Source organism: Mauremys reevesii, linkage group 4 (genome assembly GCF_016161935.1).
Source record: "Mauremys reevesii isolate NIE-2019 linkage group 4, ASM1616193v1, whole genome shotgun sequence".
In the NCBI taxonomy this organism is placed as follows: domain Eukaryota; kingdom Metazoa; phylum Chordata; order Testudines; family Geoemydidae; genus Mauremys; species Mauremys reevesii.
Window position 1 is genome coordinate 138,505,825 of NC_052626.1, and position 21,953 is coordinate 138,527,777.

A 21,953-nucleotide genomic window follows, 5' to 3' on the forward strand; every position below is an offset into this window, starting at 1 on the left:
CCTCTCTGGCACAGTTATGTGTTTGCTTTGTTGTCTCAGGAAGCAAACCCATCAGCATTTGGTGAGAGCAGGGCGGGAAATGGCATTTTCACACCGTGGGAGGGTCAGATGTTTCCAAATCAGAACAAAAACCAGCACAAGAAGAAAATCCAGCCTGCCAATGGAAAATTCTGAAAACTTTCCGGCTGGGAATGTCCGAGTGGAAATATATCGATAGTTTCAACCAAAGGAAATTATTTGATGTGTCAGAACAGCGTTCTTATGTCAGAGCGACATTTCAGAATGAAAAATGTCATTTTGTTTCAAAATGTCCAACTCAAACTGGTTGGGTTGGAGTCTCCCGTTTGGGACAATCAGAAGATTGTTCTGAATTCAGCCTTTTCCCATGGAAGACAGTGAACTGTGCAAAATCACATTTGCAGTGGGATAAGTTTTTGGGTGGAACTATGTGGACCAGCTCCAGCGAGATTGATCAGAGCAGGAGTGCGTGTTTCACAAGGCTGGATTGTGCCGTCACTTTGCCTGTTATGGCCGGCAGTGCTTTAGATCCCCTGCACTTCTCTTAGCAGCAGGGAGTGCGCTCACGAAGGCAGTACAGTCCCCAGCTCTTCCAGTGCTGCACAAGAGCTTTCCCGCTCGGTATAGTGTGGCCAGCTGAAGATGCCTTATTAACGCTGTAATTAATTTATACTTTCATAGCTATCCCAAACAGCTCAGCCTTCCTTAACTAACTATATATTGCACGACAGGTGTCTGCCAGCGAGTGCACGGCTTTGAGAAGGTAGGGGTGCTTGGCACTTGGCCAGCCTTGATTTCTACAGCTGTTCGAGTCTGTCCCAGGAAGAGATTCCCCCAGAAACTCCCCGTTGTGCTGGGCGCTGCACAGGCCCAGAGTAGCAGAAGGTCTCTGCCCAGAGGAGCTCACAATCAGAATAGACGAGGCACACAGAGAGAGCAGGCACACAGGGAGAGCTGTATTATTGCACGTGAAGGACGTTAGTGACACCACTTAATGCCCTGCTGGATGGTGCTCCTATGCTCTGGTGATGAGGGTGGACGCTGTCCCTGTGTGGAATAGACTCATCGCCATGGCCCAGATGGGGAACTGAGGCCCAGCAGGATAAATGAATTGTCAGGTGTCACACAGGGAGTCTGTGGCAGAGCAGGGGATTGGAGCCACATCTCTGGAGCCCCAGTCCAGCACTGTGACCACAAAGTGGTTCTTCCTCCGTTCGCCTGGGTAGCATCTGGAGCCGACTCTGTACAGTGCATCCAGAGGCAACGTACCCCGCCCCTAATCCCAGCACCCCTCTGCTTTGTGGCTGAGGGTTCACACCTGTTCAGATCCATTCCCAAGGCATTTTCTGCTCACTTGGTGTAACTGGTCTCAGCTGGAGCATGTCAGATTGTGCTCATCTCCTGCCCGGGGCAGTGCGTGGCCCCTTTGCTCCATCCCTGCCTGCTGGGCTGGGGCGTCAGTGGAAGGAGGTGGGATATAGACTGAATGCTGGTGTGGAGCTGAAAGAGACTCACTGAGGCTCCTCCTGAACATGCGTTTTCCAGCCCTGGTTGAGTCCGGAAGCATTATTTCTCTGATTTTCCAAGCAACTGAGATCTGTAGGGATCCCCTGTTTTCCCTCCAAGCCCCCAGCAGCCATGAGGAGGGCTTCAGGCAGCCCCCAGTGAAAGCAGTCAATGCCCCTCCAAGTGCTGCTCCGCCAGGGTCACAGCTTCTCCCCCAGGAACGGGATCCTAGGCCCTGCTAATGCTAAAGCAGTGGTTCTCAACCTCTGGGGGGCCGCAGACTATGGCTAAGATTTCCAAAGGGGTCTGCACCTCCATTCCAATTTTTATAGTGGTCCACAAATGGAAAAAAAGTTGAAGACCACTGCCCTAGGGAGCGTGGAGCACCTGCCCTGAAAGATCAGAGACACAATTGATGACTGTGGGGTGTGATACAGGAGCCTGAGGTCTGGAGAATCACCAGGCCTGGAGCAAAGACAAGACGACTCCCCAATATCTGCCCTATGTCAGTGTGCATTGGTCAAACCAATGGGACAGAGCAGCAGTGAGGCACTGGGGAGTCTGAAGTAGGTGGTGAGGAAATCTCTCTCTCCCTCCCCATATACACCCTCTGTCTCTGTCTGTCTGTCTGTCCTCAGTCACCAGGCACTGCTGTCTCAGCATTGCTCCCTTATCTTTCTGTAGCCTAATGTTGTTACGGGCCCCTGGAGTTGATGGTCCTGGCAGCTCCTTCTGCAAACTCCCCTCCGTGTTGCAGCACAGACCCCTCGCAGCGTAGCAATGAAGTGTTCGAGCTCCACTAGTAGTGGGGACACGTCTCTCCTGGGCGTCAGGCGCCTGGCTCGGGGAAGCAGTGTGCTGGGTTTGGTTTCAGGACATGTTCTGTCACGTGGAGATCAGTCAGCAGAGCCGGGGGGGAGTTTCAGGACACAGTTTCCACCAGCACAAAGAACTAGAGTCATTGAAGATTGAAAAGGAGGCTCGAGTGACACCAGTTAATGATGGAAAGTGCCAAGCACTTTCAGGTCATGTGGGGAGTAGGACACTTGCATCAGAGCTGCCAGGCAGGATGCTTGCGGCAGCCTGGTTCTTCCCCCATCCCACCGTCCCTGCCAAGGAGGCGAGCGATACTGCTCTATATGCAGATGATGTTGCTAAAGTAATTCATTCATTTTCTGCATTTCTCTGACTTCCACAAGGACAGAGGCTGGCATTTAAATTGCCTTGGAGGATCTGAAAACATCTGGCCGTTATTGACTGACCTTCAGCAGATGGATGGGGGATGCGGATCAGAGGAGGTTCACGGGCTCCGTGCGATGGTCTTGGCCCAGCTTCCTCTCGGAGGCAGCGCTTGCCAGCTTTGCCCAGCGCTAGTGCGTGTTCCACGTGTGAACGTGCCACGTTGCTACAGCCGCATGTGCTTCCCCAGTGAGCGTTTCAGACAGTGCTCCCTCCCTCCCAGAGTAGGCAGCTGGCCCCTGGGCGCTTTGCACGTTGGGTGCACACCCAGGAGTCTGCATCACTGCTCTCTTCCCACACGCACCCCACGTAGGCAAACCCATTTGTGCAGCGGCAGGGCCGGGTCTCCTCATGACCACAGATGTCCTCATGATGGCCTTAGGCAGGTCCCCTCCACCGTGAGTCAGTACAGCAAGACCTGCGCTCCCGTGGGAGTCAGCATGTGGGTGGAAATCAGGTCCTGAACCTTTCCGTGCCCCGGTTTATCCCGCAAACCGTGGATAACAGCAGCTGCCTGGGAGGGGCAAAGTGGTCCGGCTACTGGGTCCAATCCTGTTGCTGGCCTGAACGGGGATGGCAGGGGCTCGGCCGTTTGTTGTCTGTAGGTTCCCACTGCACATCTCTGAGATGTTCCTTCATGTCCCCTTCCCGTGGGCCCCTCACCATCACGGGCAGCAAATCCTAGCTGCCCTCAGGACAGAAGAGCTGTGGCTTCCCATGCATCTACTTGCTGTGGGAAAGAGGCCATAGTACGGTATGGGAAAGGCTCCTGCCCCAGGCCTCCCACACCCTGCAGCAGCAGGTGCTGGGAGATCGGGCTTCTCCAGCACCCCGAGTTCAGAGGAAGGCCTGGCGAAGGAATGCATTTTGAGCATGTCTCTAAACTTGATGTGAGTTAGCTGGGAGCAGCCCGGCCCTGAGAAAAGGCTGATTAATGCACTGTAACCTCCCTGCATAACGCTGAACTCTCCCTGACCCTGATGGAGCCAGCCTGCTCTGGCAGCCGAGGGCAGGTTGGTAAGCACGGCTGACAAGGCGTTTAACCCTGTGGACTTGACAGGAAGGAGGGGACATGGCATTGTTCTTCCTGCTCAGCAAGAGCAGTTCCCCTCCAGGGGAGTTGTACACTGAAATTGTCTAGTGCTGCTTTGCAATAGGATCAGACCTCTGCTCAGAGCGGCTGTCCTGCACCTTGATCTCCTTCCCTCTCATCACCTGCTGGGGAGCAGGGTCTGCAGAATGGCTTCACCAGGAGGTTGCTGTTTGCCTCTGCTCTCAGGCTAATGCGAAATAATTACTCTCCTACAGCCTCCTGGGAATGCTAGCAAATTGCCAGGCATGCACAACCAGTGGCGTTACTAGCCCCATTATGGCAAGGGGAAAACTGAGGCACGGAGTAGAAGTGACTTGTCCAAGGACACAAGGTGAGTCAGTGGCGGAGCCAGGCCTCTTGGCTCCCATGCCTGCATTCTCGCCATGTGACTGCACTGAGCAGCAGTTGTTCTGGCCTTATTTGGAATGGCTAAATCCTCCCAACAAAGGGGAAAGCCCCGGTGCCCGTTAGTGGGCAGGAATCCTGCTGCCTCCCGCACCTCACTGTCCTGCGGTCATGGGCTACGACCCTGGGCCATTCCCCTGCTGGAGGATTCTTTGCTGGAATGGACCCTGCTGCTGCAAACAGCCCCCGTGAGCCAGCCCCTGTTGTAGGAGTTGTGCTGAGCCACTACATGCTAGTGTGACAAGCAGCATGGCCTTTCCCGCGGTGGTCTGACCACCAGCCTTTGGAAGGGGAATCCTGGGCTTCCAGCCTCCAGCCGTAGTCACTGGAAATGAGTAACAAAGAATTATGATCCTGCCCTGCTGGGGTGTGCGTGGGTGGGCTGGGGGGTGTCAGGGGGCTGGGAGGTATTGGGGGTGCATTGGGTGCGGGGGAAGATGGGGTGGTGTTTGTTAGTGAGATAGAGACTCTTCCCTGGGTGAAATGCAGGGGGTGAGGAAGCCTCTTGCTCTCATCCTGCCAGTGGGTGTCCCGTGGCAGGCCGGCCAGGTGTGTGCTGCTGGGTGCACCGCTCCCTCTGCCGCTCTGTCAGTTCAGGGCGGTGGGAGGGTGAGACACAGTACACAGCATCTTCTCCTCGCCCTCCTTTCATTTCTGCTCCTGGCTCCATCGCCCACTCGTGCGCTGGCCGTGGTGCTGCAGGCCGATGGTGCTGCGTGGGCACCTCTGGATGGATGTACACAGTTGGCTCCAGGGGCACAGAGAGGGCTGGTTCCTTTTTTATCGAGGAAATAGTTCACATTTTAAAAATGGTCTCAATATTTCCATGCTAGGCTGTGCCATCTCTGAAGGGGCCAGGACAATGCAGGCCATAGTGTGAAAAGTGGAGCGCGGATTTAGCTGACAGACCCACTGGAGTTTTTGAAATTGCCTAGATGTGTCTTTACTCAAGGGAGTCAGCCCAGTCATATCCCATCAACTCATGGCCACTTCAAGCAGAGAGCATTTGCTTGTGTATTAATTCATTTCATTGATTCAGCGACCGAAGGGGGCAATGGGGTCTGGGATGGGATCCCCGAGGTGCAGCCTGGGACTGTGAGACCGCTGTGCCCCTTAACTCTCCCCAATGCTTTGCTACTGACAAGCAGCAAACCCCTCCGGGCGCTGTGATCACTCAGCACAACAGAATGTGGAGCCCCACACCCAGCTAGATGCATCACTGCTCCCAGAGCCACTCATGAATCACACACAGAAAGGCACCAGCCAAATCCCCCCAGCTCCCAGCACTGTACCTCAGAAATGTACCGTCTTGCACTGCTCAAGATGGGCAGTGCAAATTCATTAATTGGTTCACCACTTCATCAATGGTAAGTGGATGTACACCAACCTTTGCCAACCTGAGCAGATTTACCCCACTTCAGGCAAACTCACTGGTAAAGATAAACAGTTAAACAAATTTATTGACTACAAAAGATAGATTATAAGTGATAGGCAAAAAGTCAGAGTTAGTTACCAAAATAAACTAAAATAGAAGCACGAGGTCTAAACTCTCAACCCTATTAGACTGGGCAACGTCTCGATGAAGCAGTTTTTCTCACCCCACTGGATATTGCCGTCCTTAATATACAGGTTTGTCCCTTAAACCTGGGCCAGTCTCTTCTGTTGAGTCTTCTGAGTATCTTTGTTGCTTGCAGCATAGGTGGGGGCAGGAGACAGGTCAAGCAGTGGACCCCTGTGCTCTGTTCTGGGGAACACAAATCCAGGCATGTCTGGGGGCATTGCCGAGTCCCCAGGCAAGGTTGAGCAATGTCTCTGGTGTGGCCTCAGGCAGGTGAGTCATTGAGTTGTAGCTCCCTTGCTGGACAGTGGTTAATGGTTGTTTGACACCCCGCCCGGGCGCTGGTTACTTTCCTTGCTGTTGTCTCTGGGGAGCTAATATCTGGCTGATTTCCCAACTTACAGCATGTTTTAGTGCCAACCATACAACACAATTCTCATAACTTCATATGCACTAAAGAGATACGTGTTTAGATAGAACAGTGACTTTCAGCTGAGTATAACCTTTGCCCTGGTACCTCACCAGGCATGCTTTGTATGCAATATCACAGTTTTATACAGATGAGGAATATGCGGTTTACAAGATGCTCCCCCAAGGACAGGGTCTACCCAGCCTCCTTGCTGGGCTGCATCAGAGCACTGGATGTGGCCATGGGGCACTGTCCGTCCTGACCAGCGGGTATCAGCACAGCTCTGTAAGGGCTCTGCCTGGGACACAAGTGCCTTTGCAAAGCTGAGTGGGGAGCGCAGAACTGGGATAATGTGGGGGGCGCTATAGGCTGGGATTGAGGGGCATTGGCAGAACTGTGTGTGGTGGGGAGATTCCAGGGGTGGCAGAGGGCTGTGTGTTGGGTTCGAGAGGCATGGCAGAGCGAGGTGGCAGGGCTTGGATAGAAGGAGGTGCTATAAATCAGGTTGGGTGGGGAAGGTGCCCAGCACCTGGCATGTTCTACAGATTCACGCTAAAAAAAAGAGTGAAGGGGAGCTTGTTACGGGCGATCCTGCCTTGCTGGGGCCTCTCTTGCCCTGTGGCTCATGTCCTGCCTTGTGACACGCCATCTCCTCGGTGCTTTTCCACATCGTTTCTGTGCTGATACGCTTCCCCATGAGTTACACCTTTCCCCACCCCCTTCTGCTTCTGTTCTTTCTTCTGGTCGCTTTCCCGCTGTGCCAGCTGTATAATCCTATTTGTATTGGTATTTTTCTAGCATGCAAATAGTCAGGTTAGGCCTGAGGGAAGGAGATAAAGGGTATGTGTGTGCGGGGGAGGGCATACAAGAATCCAGCCAGAGAGAGAGAAACCCCCTGCAGATTTCACAAACCTTTTCCAGCCGATTTCGGAGCCGCAGACCAGGCACCTGCCCAGCACTCTTGGGGGGATAATCAGAGCCCTGTGCTGAGCAGGCTCGAGGCACCACACACCGAATCTCCACCCCTGGCTCAGCCAAGCAGCAGTGGCAGGGCTGGAGAGCTGGGGCATCTGCAAGCTGAGGATGTGAAGAGCTGCTGGGAGGAAGATGTCCTGCACTCGGAGATCACGAGTCAGGCAAAGGAGAGACAAGTGAGCGAAGGTCGAACGGGAGGCAGGCACCGGTGTGGGAGGGACAGGAGAGCTCTGGGGGTGCATCTCGGAGCCAGGCTCATTATCGAACCGTGCAGCTGGCTGGGATCTAATGCAGCTGGCAAACACTGCGGTTAGCAGGGGAAATGCAAACCACCGGGGAGACTGGAGGTCAGCACCTAGGTGCTGTGCTGTTTGCTCCTACAGCAGCCAGTCCAGGGGGCTCTGATCCCCGACAGGGTCCTTAGGATCTACTGAAATAGAAATACTGAATAACAGGAACAGCCAGACAAGGTCAGACCCAGGGTCTGCCTAGCCCAGTCTCTGATGTCACAGCACCAGCTGCTGCAGAGGGAGGTGCAGGAACCCCCAGGATACAGAGATCATGGCGGTGTGTGGAGGGCAGAGCGATTCTTCCTGACCCTCTCGGCCAGAAGCTGAAGCAGGGAGGCCTGGCCCATGCCAGCTGGGGGGAGGGGCCTTCTAGAGCAGAGGCTGTGTGGTCACCCCTTGGAGCAGGGCGCTGGCAGCGACTGTGGGGCGGGCAGAGCTGCCTTGCATTGGGAAAGGTCTTGGAGCTGTTCCTCTCCCGGTCAAGGTGGGAGTTGACTCCAGGATGCCACGTGAAGCCCGCCCGAGCCCTTGCAGCAAGGTACGTGGTGTGGAGGCTGCTTACCCGGGAGGAACGTTCCTCTCCCTCTTGTGGGTAATTAGATACAGCCCGGGACAGGGCAGAAATGCGCATTGCCTCTCTGAACTGTGGTGTTTCACTGCTGCTCCTTTCCAGCATTCCTCCCAGTGCAGCCGCGGCCCTGCCACAGGGCAGCATACGCCTACCGCAGGACAGGCTCAGAGGGGCGTTATTAGAGGAAAGCCCCCTCTTCGCCCCCACCTGTGGGACCTCCCACCAGCTGCTGGCAGCCCAGGATGCAGTCCCTGCCGCGAGTGCAGGGATCCCACTGGCGCAGGGAGGCTCCGTTGTGCTAGGCACTGTACATGCCCCTAGAGAGAGAGTCTCCCCTGGGAGCTTACACTCTAAATAGACACAGCGAGAGAGGGGAAACCGAGGCCCAGAGAGGGGAGGTGATCGGCCAAAGGTTGCACAGCAGGTCAGTGGCAGAGTTGGAAGAGAACCCAGGTTCCCTGGCTGCTAGTCTAGCACCTTCTGCTAGAATACGTGGTATGAGCACCGCCAGCTTAGCAGAGAGAGCCCACAGCGGGATCTCAAGCTGTTCTGGTGATCTGCAAGGCTCAGGTGCCTGTTGTGTGTAGGAAAGAGGATGGTGGCCCAAGGCATCACCGATCCAAACCTTAATTAAGGCAGCATGTAGGGGATAAAGCCAAAGGAACCCCACAGAGCCCAGTGGAGGAGGGAGAAGGTACAGTGCCCCCAGAACCAGCATTAGCAAGGAGGATCTGCGTAGGGGAGCAGGAATGGGTGTAGCAAGCAGTGCTCTGTGTCCATGCAGTGACCGCCACAGCAGCTTTCACTCTGTCAGGCCCCAAAGAGTTTTCGCACCAGATACACAGGACTCAGTTCTCCTATTTCTGGGGTGGAGGGTGGCAGTAGTTCTAGAGTTAATGGCAGGATTAGAGGAAGGGGAGGGCGGGGGCTTTTGGCGAGAACACAGGGCCAAGCCCTCATTCTGATACAGAGGGTAAGTCTGATCTTACAGAACTTCTGTTCTGGGAACTGGCCAAATGACTCCCCGTGGAATAAACTGCACAAAGCTTAATGTCTCTGCCTCAGACAGATACAGGGCGAGGTTAGAGCTAGTTGGGTTTGAACCTGAGCTTGCCAGGGAGTCAGATGGGATGCTCAGGAGCTACTCACATACTGAAAGCGAAGCATGTGCTTTGGGTGCTTTGCTGGAATGTGAGAGCAAAGTGGGGATGATTGGCAGGTTGCTGTGGGTGGCTGTTCTGCCTGCAGTGGGACGCATCTTGGTGACGAAGGAAACAAACTGGCTCTAGTAAATTTCCTAATACCCCAGAGACAGTTTTCCAACCCAGGTAACCTGGAGCAGTGATCACTTGGGGTATGGAGGGGCGTGTGAGCCCCTCTCCCTGTCCTGTTGGGTAATGAGGAGAAGAGAGGGACACGGACAGTCATCTGGGTGTGCAGCTTCCTCCTGAGAACGAGCGATGCCTCTGAAACACATCCTGATGGGGTCACTCTGGGTAGGAGCAGTTTAACTAAGAGATGTCTTGAAAAGAAATGTCTTGGGTCAGATCCTCTGACAAGCTGCGGTGAGCACCGTCATCTCTGCTTCGTCAGGGGCTGCCACATGCCAGCGGTCTAACGTGGTAGCATCTCACACCCACTTGGGCCGGTATAAACAGGGGAGAAGGGCAAAGTGCTTTGCTAATGCTCACAATGCCTCAGCCCCTCTCAGAGGCAGGTGCGTGCTGTTAGCCTCTGTTTCAGGTGGGGGTGCTGGTGCCCTCTCTGGGATCACCCACTGCATCAGGCCCAGGTCTCTGGGGGCCCTTGTCCCTTTGCTTAGTTGTATGTTGGTGGCTGCGGCTCTCGTTTCTAGCAGCCAGCGCATTTCTGTCTCTTCTCTTTGATGCCTGACCTGTTGGCACCTTGTGCTCTTGGAAGCAGTCCAGAGGGAAGGCTCCAGCCAAGTGCATCACAGGAAAGGAGAAGCTGCTGCTTGCTGCGAGAACCAAGCGGTTTGCAGGCTGGTGTGAATCCAGGCCCAGCACTGCTGGGATCCTCCCACGCTGCACTGGGTTGGTGCCATGTTCAGAGAGTGTAGCTCAGGACATCCCAGAGCACATGAGCAGGGTAGTGGCACCCCAGTCTGATGCACACTACCAGGTGGGAACCAGAGCTGGCTTTGCTTCCCATGACCTGTGCAACACCCCTCTCCCCCCGCCCCTGGCTGTAATTTCACTCTTTTTGACAGGAAATGGTTCTGTGTTCCCCATGTCTCCATAGCCGACCCCGAAGGGCACATCCTAAGTCCAGTTCCCCACGGCCAGCAGCAGGCTGAGGGAGACTGTTGCAGCGGCTCCTCTATTTCGAGTTAGCAGGTGTCTCCCACCATCTCACAGATGGCGCCTATTGCTGTTCTCGGGGCTGTTAACAGCTGCCCGCCGATACCCCGCAGGCTCCGTACGGGTGCAGTTAGTTAATATTCAGTGCCCGTCCATGCGCACATGGGAATGGCCAGTGGTGTGCTGTGAATAGAGCTCCCTGAGAGCTGGAAGTAGGAGGATGGGGTGCTGGACCCGGGAAAGCAGAGGAATGCTGCTCTCCGGGCATGTTAACCCACCGGTGTCCCTTCCAGTCGGGTGCTGAGAGGGGCAGAGGTTGATGTGCGAGTCAAGCAGAGGGAAAGGAAAGAACCCAGCCCTTTCCCCATTGCCCCACAGCCCGCTCGACCGGCTCAGAGTACTCAGGGCTCAGAAGGCCTGTCTCCTAAATACTCATCTGTGGTCCGCGAGCCACTCATTAGCTGGGTCAGGGAGTGACTGCCAGGCATAGCCACAGGCAGCAGGGTAATCCCATTAGTGCCAGCGCCTGGATGGTGCTCTTCAAAGGAAGGCTAAAGAAGGAGGGGCTGAGTCTGTTATTGTAACGGGAGTGACAGGTCTAACCTCCTCCCCCTGGGATTTGTCCCACAGCGGCGATGCCGTGCTGTCCCAGGCCGTTCCATTCCATGCTTTCCTGTGCTGCACTGCGCAGTCCTGGGCCATGCCCTGCCGCTCTCTGCTGTCCTGTCCCGCGCAGTGCCATTCTCCCACGTTACCCTGGGCCAGGCCCTGCCGCTCTCTGCTGTCCCGTCCCGCGCAGTGCCATTCTCCCACGTTCCCCTGGGCCAGGCCCTGCCGCTCTCTGCTGTCCCGTCCCGCACAGTGCCATTCTCCCACGTTCCCCTGGGCCAGGCCCTGCCGCTCTCTGCTGTCCCGTCCCGCGCAGTGCCATTCTCCCACGTTACCCTGGGCCAGGCCCTGCCGCTCTCTGCTGTCCCGTCCCGCGCAGTGCCATTCTCCCACGTTCCCCTGGGCCAGGCCCTGCCGCTCTCTGCTGTCCCGTCCCGCACAGTGCCATTCTCCCACGTTACCCTGGGCCAGGCCCTGCCGCTCTCTGCTGTCCCGTCCCACGCAGTGTCATTCTCCCCTGTTACCCTGGGCCAGGCCCTGCCGCTCTCTGCTGTCCCGTCCCGCACAGTGCCATTCTCCCACGTTACCCTGGGACAGGCCCTGCCGCTCTCTGCTGTCCCGTCCCGCACAGTGCCATTCTCCCACGTTACCCTGGGACAGGCCCTGCCGCTCTCTGCTGTCCCGTCCCGCACAGTGCCATTCTCCCGTTACCCTGGGCCAGGCCCTGCCATTCTGTGCTGTCCCGTCCCGCGCAGTGTCATTCTCCCATGTTACCCTGGGCCAGGCCCTGCTGCTCTCTGCTGTCCTGTCCCGCACAGTGTCATTCTCCCATGTTACCCTGGGCCATTCCAGGCCAGCTTAGTCTTGTAGATTTAAGGCCAGAAGAGACCATTATGGTCATCTGATCTGACCTCCTGCCTAACCTGAGCCAGATAATTCCACACAATAATCCCTTCGGGGCGTCCAGTAGCTTCTGAGTGAGCTAGAGTGTGTCTGAGCTAGACAGAGAAATCTGGTCTTGATTTAAAAACTCCAACCTGCTGCATCCCTTGGGAAATGGCTCCTGTGGTTAACTACCCTGCTCACTAACAACCCCATGTCCTGAGTTCTGCCAAGTGAAGCTATCCTGTGTCATGCCTTGCTGTCTCGGGTTACACCCCACTGTCCTGGGCTGGCTCATCTTTCCTACTTGGGAACCAGGAGATGCTAAGAGAAGAGTTGATCATACTTGTCTTTTAGGCCTCCAGATCTATGTATTGTGCCCAGCCTGAGTTTATAGACCATGTGGCTTGCTGCATCCCTGACCCCTTCTGCCCAGTCCCACTGGACTCCCCATGTGCAAATGCCTGTGAAATTCCTACTGCTTATTTATCATTTAACCCCATTGTTTCTCCAGCTCGGTCGAGTTCACTTTCCACCCCATGAATTATTCCCTGTGCATGGCGTCCAGCCGTCTTTCATTTCACCCTTTCCCCTGGCAGCTTCGGCCTCACTCATAAATATTCACTCTGCCTGTGTGTACAGCGCTGTAATGAAATAATCATAGCGGGAGAAGGCAGTGGCTGGCTTGCCGGTGATTGTGGGGAGTGGTTCGAGGTGTACATTACAGTCCCTGCCTCACGTCACTGAGAGCAGCTTTGAGCTCCGGCTGAATCATTTATTGAACAGAGGGCGCTGCATACGAATCACTGTGTGTTTCAGGAAGCGTAATTACCAGGGGAATTGCGCAGGGCTCTTGGGAAGGGCAGAGACTGCAGACAGCACTCCAGTTTCTGTGCTTTTGGGCAAGAAGGGGTTCAGTCCTGGCCTGACTTGTGATGTTAATTATGTTATTAATTGTATTAAGGTTGTTCCTGAATGCCCTCACTGTAACTGAGCCCCTTGGCGCTAGGTGACGTAAGTACACCTGGTAAAAGGCAGCCCCTGGCCCAGAGAACTCACAGTCTAAAGGTGAGCGGGGAAGAGATTTGCCCAAGATCACCCCTAAGGCAGCCGTGGAGCTGGAAGTAAACAGGTCTCCTGACTCCCAGTCCAGTGCACTATCCACTGGGCTATATTTCATCCTCATAGGGTGTAAATGGCGGGGCTCGCTGTCCCCAAGGGTTATCATTAGAGCTGGGTGAAATATTTTGCCTGAAAAAAATTCACATCTGAACAAATGGGATTTGTCAAAATCCAAATTTTCTGTGGGAAAATACCAATTTTGACATAAGAACATAAGAACGGCCGTACCAGGTCAGACCAAAGGTCCGTCTAGCCCAGTATCCTGTCTACCGACAGTGGCCAATGCCAGGTGCCCCAGAGGGAGTGGACCTAACAGGCAATGATCAAGTGATCTCTCTCCTGCCATCCATCTCCACACTCTGACAAAGAATAGGGACACCATTCCTTACCCATCCTGGCTAATAGCCATTAATGGACTTAACCACCATGAATTTATCCAGTTCTCTTTTAAACGCTGTTATAGTCCTAGCCTTCACAACCTCCTCAGGCAAGGAGTTCCACAAGCTGACTGTGCGCTGCGTGAAGAACTTCCTTGTATTTGTTTTAAACATGCTGCCTATTAATTTCATTTGGTGCCCCTAGTTCTTGTATTATGGGAATAAGTAAATAACTTTTCCTTATCCACTTTCTCAACATCACTCATGATTTTATATCTCTATCATATCCCCCCTTAGCCTCCTCTTTTCCAAGCTGAAGAGTCCTAGCCTCTTTAATCTCTCCTCATATGGGACCCGTTCCAAATCCCTGATCATTTTAGTTGCCCTTTTCTGAACCTTTTCTAGTGCCAGTATATCTTTTTTGAGATGAGGAGACCACATCTGTACGCAAAATGTTTCCGTTTTCCAGGTCAGCAGACTCCAGATGAAAAATGTCATTTCGAATCGACATTTTAAAGGAGACATTTTACATTCTGGGATGCTGATTCGGAACAAAACCATTCATGTTTGAAACACCACATCGAATCATTCAGCTTCCATCGAGAATGTTGATGTTTTCCGTGTCTGCGGTTCCCATTGGAAACTTTTCAGCATTTTGGTGTTGTGAAAATTCTCTCTATTTTGACCTTTCGCTGATTCGGAACAGATACTGACTCTGAAATTCTCCCCCGAGGGAAAGTCACATTTTTCGATGCCCTACTGTTGCCTGGTGCTCCCCTTGGTCAGTTAAAAGGGACCTGGGCAGAACAAAACACACTGAGTAGGGCACATCTACACTGCAGGTGAAGGTGAGATGGGAGCGTGGTCAGGCACGCCCAGGCTAGCTTTGATTGGACTAGCATGGGGAACAATAGCAGTGAATATGTGGCTGCCTGGGCAAGCCGCATGAGTGCAAGCCCGCTCGGCCCCTGGGTACATACTCCGGGAACGAGCCCCTGCTGAAAGCTGTGCCACCAGTCTACACTGCTATCGTTTACCCCTGCTAGCTAGATTCGCCCTAGCTCCGGCATGTTCTGCCTTCACTGGTGGGGCGGGTGTACTCTAACCAGATGTAGAGACACACCAAGTGTTCTCCTGCAACAAAGCAGAGGCCCCTCTAGCCTGTTATCCTGTTTCCAACAGTGGCTGGGCCCAGCTGCTTCTGAAGTTGATTGAACTCTAATGGAGAACAATGCAATTCAAGGCCTATTCCAGCTACAGTTTTGTCCTATTTAGCATAACAGTGAATATTCCTATTAGCAATAGAAATGCCAAATCCATTTAGAAACCTGCTGAATTCAGAAGCTCTGCAGGTGTCATCTCCTTGGGTGCACAAGGCAGAGGAGGGAGACAGTGATGTAGTCACTGGGAGTCTCAGGAATGAACAGCAGCTGCAACATGGGAGGATTCTGTGCTCATGACAGTCAGTATGAACTTGCTAACGCTTGGGGTGGGGGTTGTGTCTGATCCCTATGGTACCTCCAGCCCTCTGCTGCCTCCTCATACTTCGGATCCACGGGGAGGTGATTGATGACTGACATTTTCACATTGTGGCTGGAAAAGCTCGTCCTGGAGAAGGCTCTTGGCAGAGAGAGATTATAATGCAGGGCCTCGGAGTAGGTAATTTAATGGGCCCCTTCTGGCACTGTTCTCAGGAGCACAAGGTGACAGAATGGAGTATTTCACCCAGAGAATGGTGGGCAGCCGTGTGAAATGGGGCTGGGTAGGCAGCAAGGCTGTGCCACGGGCTCTGAGGGTAGCCGAGGGATGGGGCTGCAGTCCTATGATCAGTGTCGCCCAGGTGCAGTGCTCTGCTTCATCTCTGCCCATTACCAGAACCCACCAGAAATGCACTCTGTGAATTCTGGACCTGCTCAGCATTCACCTTGCACTTGCTGTGCAGGTTCTAGGTATCGATAGATTTTCACTCGACAGAGGAATCCTCTTCCTGCAGAGGCAGTTTTTTTCACAGCATGACTGTCTGTGGGGCCAGTCGTGGGCCTGGCCTCCTGGCTGTAAGTTTCATCTTCACCAGGATTCCAGAAAGCAGGGTTGAGTTTGCACTTAGGGCACTGGGCTGGGATTCAGGAGATCTGTGATCAGTTCCCAGCTCTGCCCCACGTTCCCTGTGTGACCCTGGGCAGGTCACGCAAGGACAGGTTGTCCGAAGAGCTCCCCTTGTGACACTTACTGCCAGTTTTTCCCAGTCGGCACCCACTGTGCTGAGCTCCTGTGAAAACCTGCCCCCTTGTTTTGACGCCTCAGTTTCTTACTTGTAAAATGGAGCTAATATTCCTTCCTTTCCTCCCTCCCTTCGTATCTCTGGTCTGATTAGACTGTAAACTCGACAGGGCATGGACTGTCTGTCATTCCGGGCAGCATCCAGCGCAAGGAGTCCCCAGTCTCCGCTTGGACCTCGATGAGCTCCGGGAATACCCCTAATAATACCCATTGGGATCTGCACATTGCAGCAACCAAGCTGCCGTTCCTCTCTCCAAAGGGTGTTTCACTCGCAGGGCTGGAGCACCATTACGCAGGGGTAGATTAACTGCACCCTGGGCATGAAGTTGCTTTCCCAATAGGAAGGATCCTTTCAACAAAGGGACTGAAAACCCGCATTGTGTGCCCCGTCTGAGTGGCAGCGTTTGTCACATTTGGGATGGGAGACCGTTTTTTTTTTTCTGTCACCGTGAAATAGAAAAGAGCGAGAGAGAGGAGCTCAGGGAATGTTTGTGTCAGGCCTGAGACGTTGTCCAGGATTTTCCATAAGGTGAGTAGAGAGCGTGCGGGCAGCCCCCCTCCCTGCTGAGTTAGCACCATAAATGTTTGAAGGGTTCTGTCTTGCAGTCGGACCATCTTTCCCCAGTGAGAAATAAATAAATCATCCCCTCTTTGCTGGGGAGAGAAGCTGGCTGTGACGCTGAGTGGAAGCAGCTGCTGTCAGTGTGCGATGCCCGGCCCTTCCGAGCAGTCCGATGAGATCATGTTTGTATTGTCGGTGCCAGCCGGTGAGAGACGTGCAGACGGTCACTTCTCCCCGCAAGCAGTCCGTAAGGATAACGCACGCAGAGGGCCGTGGGGGAGGTGGCATTGTCTCTTTCTCAGCTGTGTCTGATGTGCTGCTTCCTGCGATGCTGGTTAGAGCAGGCGAGTGGGAGTGAGAACTCCTGATTGCTAATGCTGGCTCGCTCTGTGACCTCGGGCATGCCCCCTTGCACTCTCTGCCTCAGTTTCCCTCTCCTCACTGCTGGCTTGTGTCATTAATGCATTATTGTTTGTTGTTTCGGTACATGCCATCGCTGGGCATGTGCCATACAGACAGCGAGGAAGGCAAGGCCCCTTCCCTATGGGGCTCACAAGCGAGGGGCCAGAGGCTGTCCTCCTATGCGCGCTGCAGGGTCCTGTTCAACTTCAGCCAGAACGAGGGCTGTGAATGGGGCTCATGGTGGGGAGGGAGTGGAGATTGCTGGAAGTCAGGGAATCTGGAGAGAGCTCTGTTCGCACCTGAAGAGCCAGGCGAGGGCAGAACTATCGCCTAGTAGCCAGTTGTGGTGCCGCAGGACGGGATGGGTTTTACTCTCTTTCTCGTGTGTGATGCTACAGCGTGCAGGGACAGTCCCACTCTGAGGGGGCTCTAGACTCTGCTAGCCACGCCTCGCAGCTAAACCACCGGCCCATTTTATTCTGGGGCAAGTAAGTGGACAATGGGCAATTTCTGCTTCCACGGTGCCTGGTCCAGGGTGCCCAGGTTCATGCAGGTGGCGTGGGCTGGCTGTGCTGGGCTCTCCGCCAGCCGATGGGCTCAGAGCAGGGGGGCGGGTTTGTTGCATGGGGCCTGAAGGGTGATGGGTTCGGTTCCTGCTTCAGCCGTAGCCCCCTCCCCCTTGTGGCCGTGGGGCAGTTACGTAGCCGCTCTGCCCAGTGGGGATAGCAGCCCTGCCCTGCCTCCAGGGAGCGCGAGATAAACACCTTAAAGAGTGTGAGGTGCTCAGATAGTACAGTCCAGGAGGGGGAGGTCAGACCTGGAGGGAGAGCCCATGGGGTGGCAGTGAGAGGGGCTGGGAGAGCGGAGACCGTTGATCACCAGCCTCGTTAATCTCTGAAGCCACGGCAGCTGGCCCTCGGCGCGGTTCCCCGGTTCAGCTGGCCATAAAGCGAGCTCGGCCTGCTCAGAGTTACTCTACTTCAGCGCCCACCATCTGCACCGTGAAAGGCCGGCGCGCGCGCCCTGCTGCCCGTGTTAGGTTGAGGTGAGCTTGGCAATCCTTGTTACTGTGTGCGGGGACATGAGCATTTGGCAGGCCAGGCACTCTGTAGACACTAACCATCTGAGCCTCACCAGCCCCCCCTTCATTTTACAACAGGGATACTGAGGCACGGAGCACTTAAGAGACGCAGTGGCAGAGCTAGGAACAGAACTCAGGCATATTGACTCCCAGCAGCACTCCAGTGAAAAGGAGGGAGGCAGGTGTTGACAGTGACAGTGGATTGAGCATTGGCTCCAAGATGCTGCCCCTGCTGCATGGTACCAGCCAACACCTTCCCTCGTTGCTGTTCAGGGAGTGCTGTGGGGACATGCATTGTGGGATGCATGCTCAACTGCAACACAGCTGTGTCCTGGTTTATGAAAAACCCAGCCAGTGCCAGCTGGCCTGGTGGGACAGGCATGTGGCATCAAAGAACCAGCTGCTGCTAGGAATCGCATCTGCAGCCCGAGCCTGGGGGAATAAACCGGGGGGAGAATGGAGCAGCCAGGCCAGGCACTGAGCTGCCTGAACAAGGACAGCTGCCCACTGCTGTGCCTGCTTGGATCCATCCCTGGCACGTGGCGCTGGAGGGGCCATCTGCCATTCTGTACCCTTCAGTCTGCCCATGGGCACAGTGCACCCTGCTGTTTGAAGCCTGGGAGCATGGCCCTTGCTTGGCAGTGTCAGCGTGTGACAGCTGTTTGAGCTCCTACGGTGTCAGTGCACGATCCCCGAGCGGAGGGGGACACATGATGGAGGGGAAGAAATATCCCGGGGCTTGGAATCTGGGGAGGAAGAAGGGTTACTCTTTAGATTGACTTCCCAAAGCAATGGGGCGATGGTGCCAGGGCAGCATGCTCCCTTCCTGGCACTGCACTCCTGGAGAGGTTAGCGTTCACTGGGGCACTGACACTGCCAGGCAGACCCACCGTGCCATCTAGGGATGGTGCCATGCTGCTGCATGTTCATGGGACATCACGCCAGCACTTGGTGCTCCAGTAGGGAAAACTCTCTATAGGCACTAATCAGCTGAGCCTCTCAAACCCCCACCTCATCTTACAGCTGGGGAAACTGAGGCACAGAGTACTTAGGTGACTTGTCCAACTCAGTGGCGGCGCCAGGGATAGTGCCCGGGAATCCTGACTCCTAGCCCCTGCTCCAGTCCCTAGACAGCGCTGCTCCTCTTTGCAGTCACAGAGGTGCGGTGACAAGGGCCAGTACAGATGTGTGAGTTAATTAAATGGCAGCAAAGAGGCAACACAGGAAGGTGCTTGACAAGGCACCGCCAGGCAGGATTCCACATGGGCAGGCAGCCAGAAGCCCAGAGCACGGTCAGGGGCTGGTCCGCCAAGCATGTCCCATAAATTCCTTCCTCTCGAGTCTGTGTCATTTCCCTGGGTCCTCAGCAGCCAGGAGCGACAGCAGCAGCAGATTTCCTTGTCTGTCCGCTGGCTCTTCGTTGTGATTTGCAGTCCTGCTTCATGCGTCTGTGTGGGATTGCAGCCTCTTGTGACCATGCGTCTCTGTGAAGTGGGGAAGGAATAGACATTCCTTAGCAACCAATATTAATTTCAAGCTGATTAGGATGGCGCGCCATGGGTCAGTGGTGTTTGCTCCCTTCTTACAGCCTGCAGACAACACTGTTAACGTGAGGGGGTGGATGCTCTTTCCTGGAGAGAGGCTCAGCTCCCCAGCACTCTCCTGCTCCTGGCAGAGGCCAAAGTGCTGTATTTTCAGTGCAGAGCGCAGGGGCTCCACAAGAACCCCCTCCCCTTCGGCTGTGATGCCCCCGCCAACCAGAGGTGCATGTGTTTGCAGACAGGAGGGCAGGTGGTGGGGAAAATCTGCTGGAAATACTGAGACTGCTCCTGAAAAATACCTGGATGTGTGAACTGGCCGTGTGTGCAATTTAACATCAGGGCTGGGGAAGAGGGGATCTATCGGTGGATTCCCTCCCCCATCTCAGTGCTCCCCCGCCCTGTACATTTTCTGCAGGTACCTGACACAGGGTGCAATCCAGTCTATTCCGAAAGCCTATGATTTCCCCTTCAGGCGTATTGTACTGGGACACAGGGATTAGCCATCTCTGACTGGGGTTGATGGAGCGAGAGTGACTCTGTCATAGGCAGGGATTATTCCAGTTTCCCTGCACTGGGGTGGTGGAATTTTAACAAAACCCCCCTGTCTCGTCACAGGGTCCTGCCAGAGCAAACGTGGCTGGAGCACAGGGCAAGCAGCGGAGAGCTGGGTGTAGAAGAGGCAGGGTCCTGTCTGGATAGGTAGAGACTGGTCACAGCTTAGTGATTGTCAATCATAGAAACTAGAGTGGGAAAGGTCTTTTAGGGCCATTTAATTCATCTCCTGGTAAAAGCATGTTCCTTACAGAGTATTGCTGCTTTCCAATGCATTGCTTGGTCTGGCTTTAAAAACCTCCAGCCTTGTGGCCCTGCATCTGGGTGCCCCTACAGCTGGCCCTGTTCTCCTTATACGCAGCTGGCTCCTGCCTAGCTGTCAGGAGAGAGGTAATAGCTGGTCTCGCCTTTAGGACACGGGACTGGAGCTTAGGAGACCCGAGTTTTCTTCCCAGCTCGGTGGGTGACTTTGGGCAAGTCTCTTCCCATCTGTGCCTGTGTTGTCTATTTAGATGTAAGCTGCTTGGGGCAGAGGCAGCCTCTCCCTCGGTGCGTACAGCTCCCCGCTGGCTGCTGGCCCTGGGACACGTCGGCCTGTTCTGAGGGGGGCAGGATGCTGGCTCGCCTGGGACACTTCAGCCTGTTCTGACAGGGCCGGTTCCTGGCTGGCTGTGACACGTCAGCCTGTTCTGACAGGGCCGGTTCCTGGCTGGCTGTGACACGTCAGCCTGTTCTGACAGGGCCGGTTCCTGGCTGGCTGTGACACGTCAGCCTGTTCTGACAGGGCCGGTTGCTGCCTGGCCGTGCGTCAGGTCAGCCAGAGCTGCTCGTGAGCGTCTACATCAGCACAGATAGTATTTACTGACTCCGGCTTGTCTGTAATAAATCCTGGCTCGGCACTGAAGTTTTACAGGGGACGTGGTTATTTACCTTGGACCCTGTTAGGTCCCAGTAGGCAGTAAACAGGGCCATGATGTTGTCATTTTACCTTTCAGATGCAGAATGGACTTTCTGCTATCGAGGCTGTTACCTTGATTGTTGCTTTCTCCTCGCTCTGGTGCCAGAGTCCCTGAGCCATCCCCACCCCACGACCATACATATTAAGAGGGACCCGTTTAAAGCTGCAGGAAGTAAAATGTTGATTTATTTGTTTAATTTCACTCAAGGAACGGAGGTGACATGAATGCTCTGCACCTGCCAGCGCATCCTGCCCTGCTCTGTGGGCACAGCCTGTGGCGTGCTGAAGTGGGTGCATTGATGTTTGCACACCTCCCCTTCATGTGCTGCACACTGGGGTGGGGTTGTAGCACTGTTGCTATGGGGCTAGGGACTGGGAGACAGTGCAGCCCCCTAACTAGGGCCCTGGGCTAGGAGCAGGAGACTCGGGTTCTGGTCCCCTCTGTGTGCGAGAGCTGCTGTAAGTGACCTGGGGTACGACATTGGGAAGTGCTCAGCCCAGCGCCTTTCCGTGGGCCTGAGTGGTTGTTATTGCCGGCTCTCAGCTAGTCCCGTGAGGTGCTCAGGTACCACCGTGCTGAGGGCCGGATCAGTCCCTGGGAGCATGATGTGATTTTTATTTTTTCCTGCACAAACATTTAAAAAATTCCTCCCAGATCTTGAAATTGTTTTAAAAATCAGCACCAGGTTACATGGGGGGAGAGACCCTCTGGAGCGGCACGCAGGAGCCATGTGCTCAGTTCCTGCCACTCACAGGCTCCACCTGTGACTGGGGCAGTCCCTTGACCCCTGTGTCTCAGTTCCTTGTCTGTCTTGTCAAGACCAATGGAGCAAGGGCTGCCTCTCCCTAGATTTCTGCACAGAGCCTGGCTCAACCGGGCCCTGACCTCCATTGGCGCGTCTACCATAGTAGAAATTATTACAATAGCACCTAGGGACAGGTGTCAGCATCACTCCCCACCCCTCTCTTCCCCACCAGCGCTAATCACCGCCATTGGAGGCCTCAGCGGAGGTGCCGGGGCAAGACTGAGCTCCCCTCTTCCCTGTAGAGCTGGTCTCTCCGGGGCAGGGAGCCGGGTGTGCAGATATTATCTGACTTTGGAGTGGAGCAGGTGCTTCGTCCCTTCCCCAGCTCCAGCACTGATAGCAGGGGGGTGCTGTGATTCACTCCCCGTGCTGGCGTACGCATTCACAGGGCTCTGA

At 54.8% G+C, this 21,953-nt stretch overlaps 1 protein-coding gene across 2 annotated transcripts in view; it reads left to right on the forward strand.

The window, feature by feature from the left end:
- TAFA3 (TAFA chemokine like family member 3) overlaps positions 1 to 21,953 on the forward strand; it is a 69,181-nt gene that overhangs the window by 9,428 nt on the left and 37,800 nt on the right. Inside the window, exon 1 of one of the 2 annotated variants that reach the window (XM_039533183.1) lies at positions 4,125 to 4,187. The exons of the other annotated variant lie outside the window; for it this stretch is intronic. The gene's annotated coding sequence lies outside the window, so the exon portion shown is untranslated. Of the gene's footprint in view, positions 1 to 4,124; positions 4,188 to 21,953 lie in introns of those variants that run through there. 2 annotated transcript variants of the gene reach the window in all.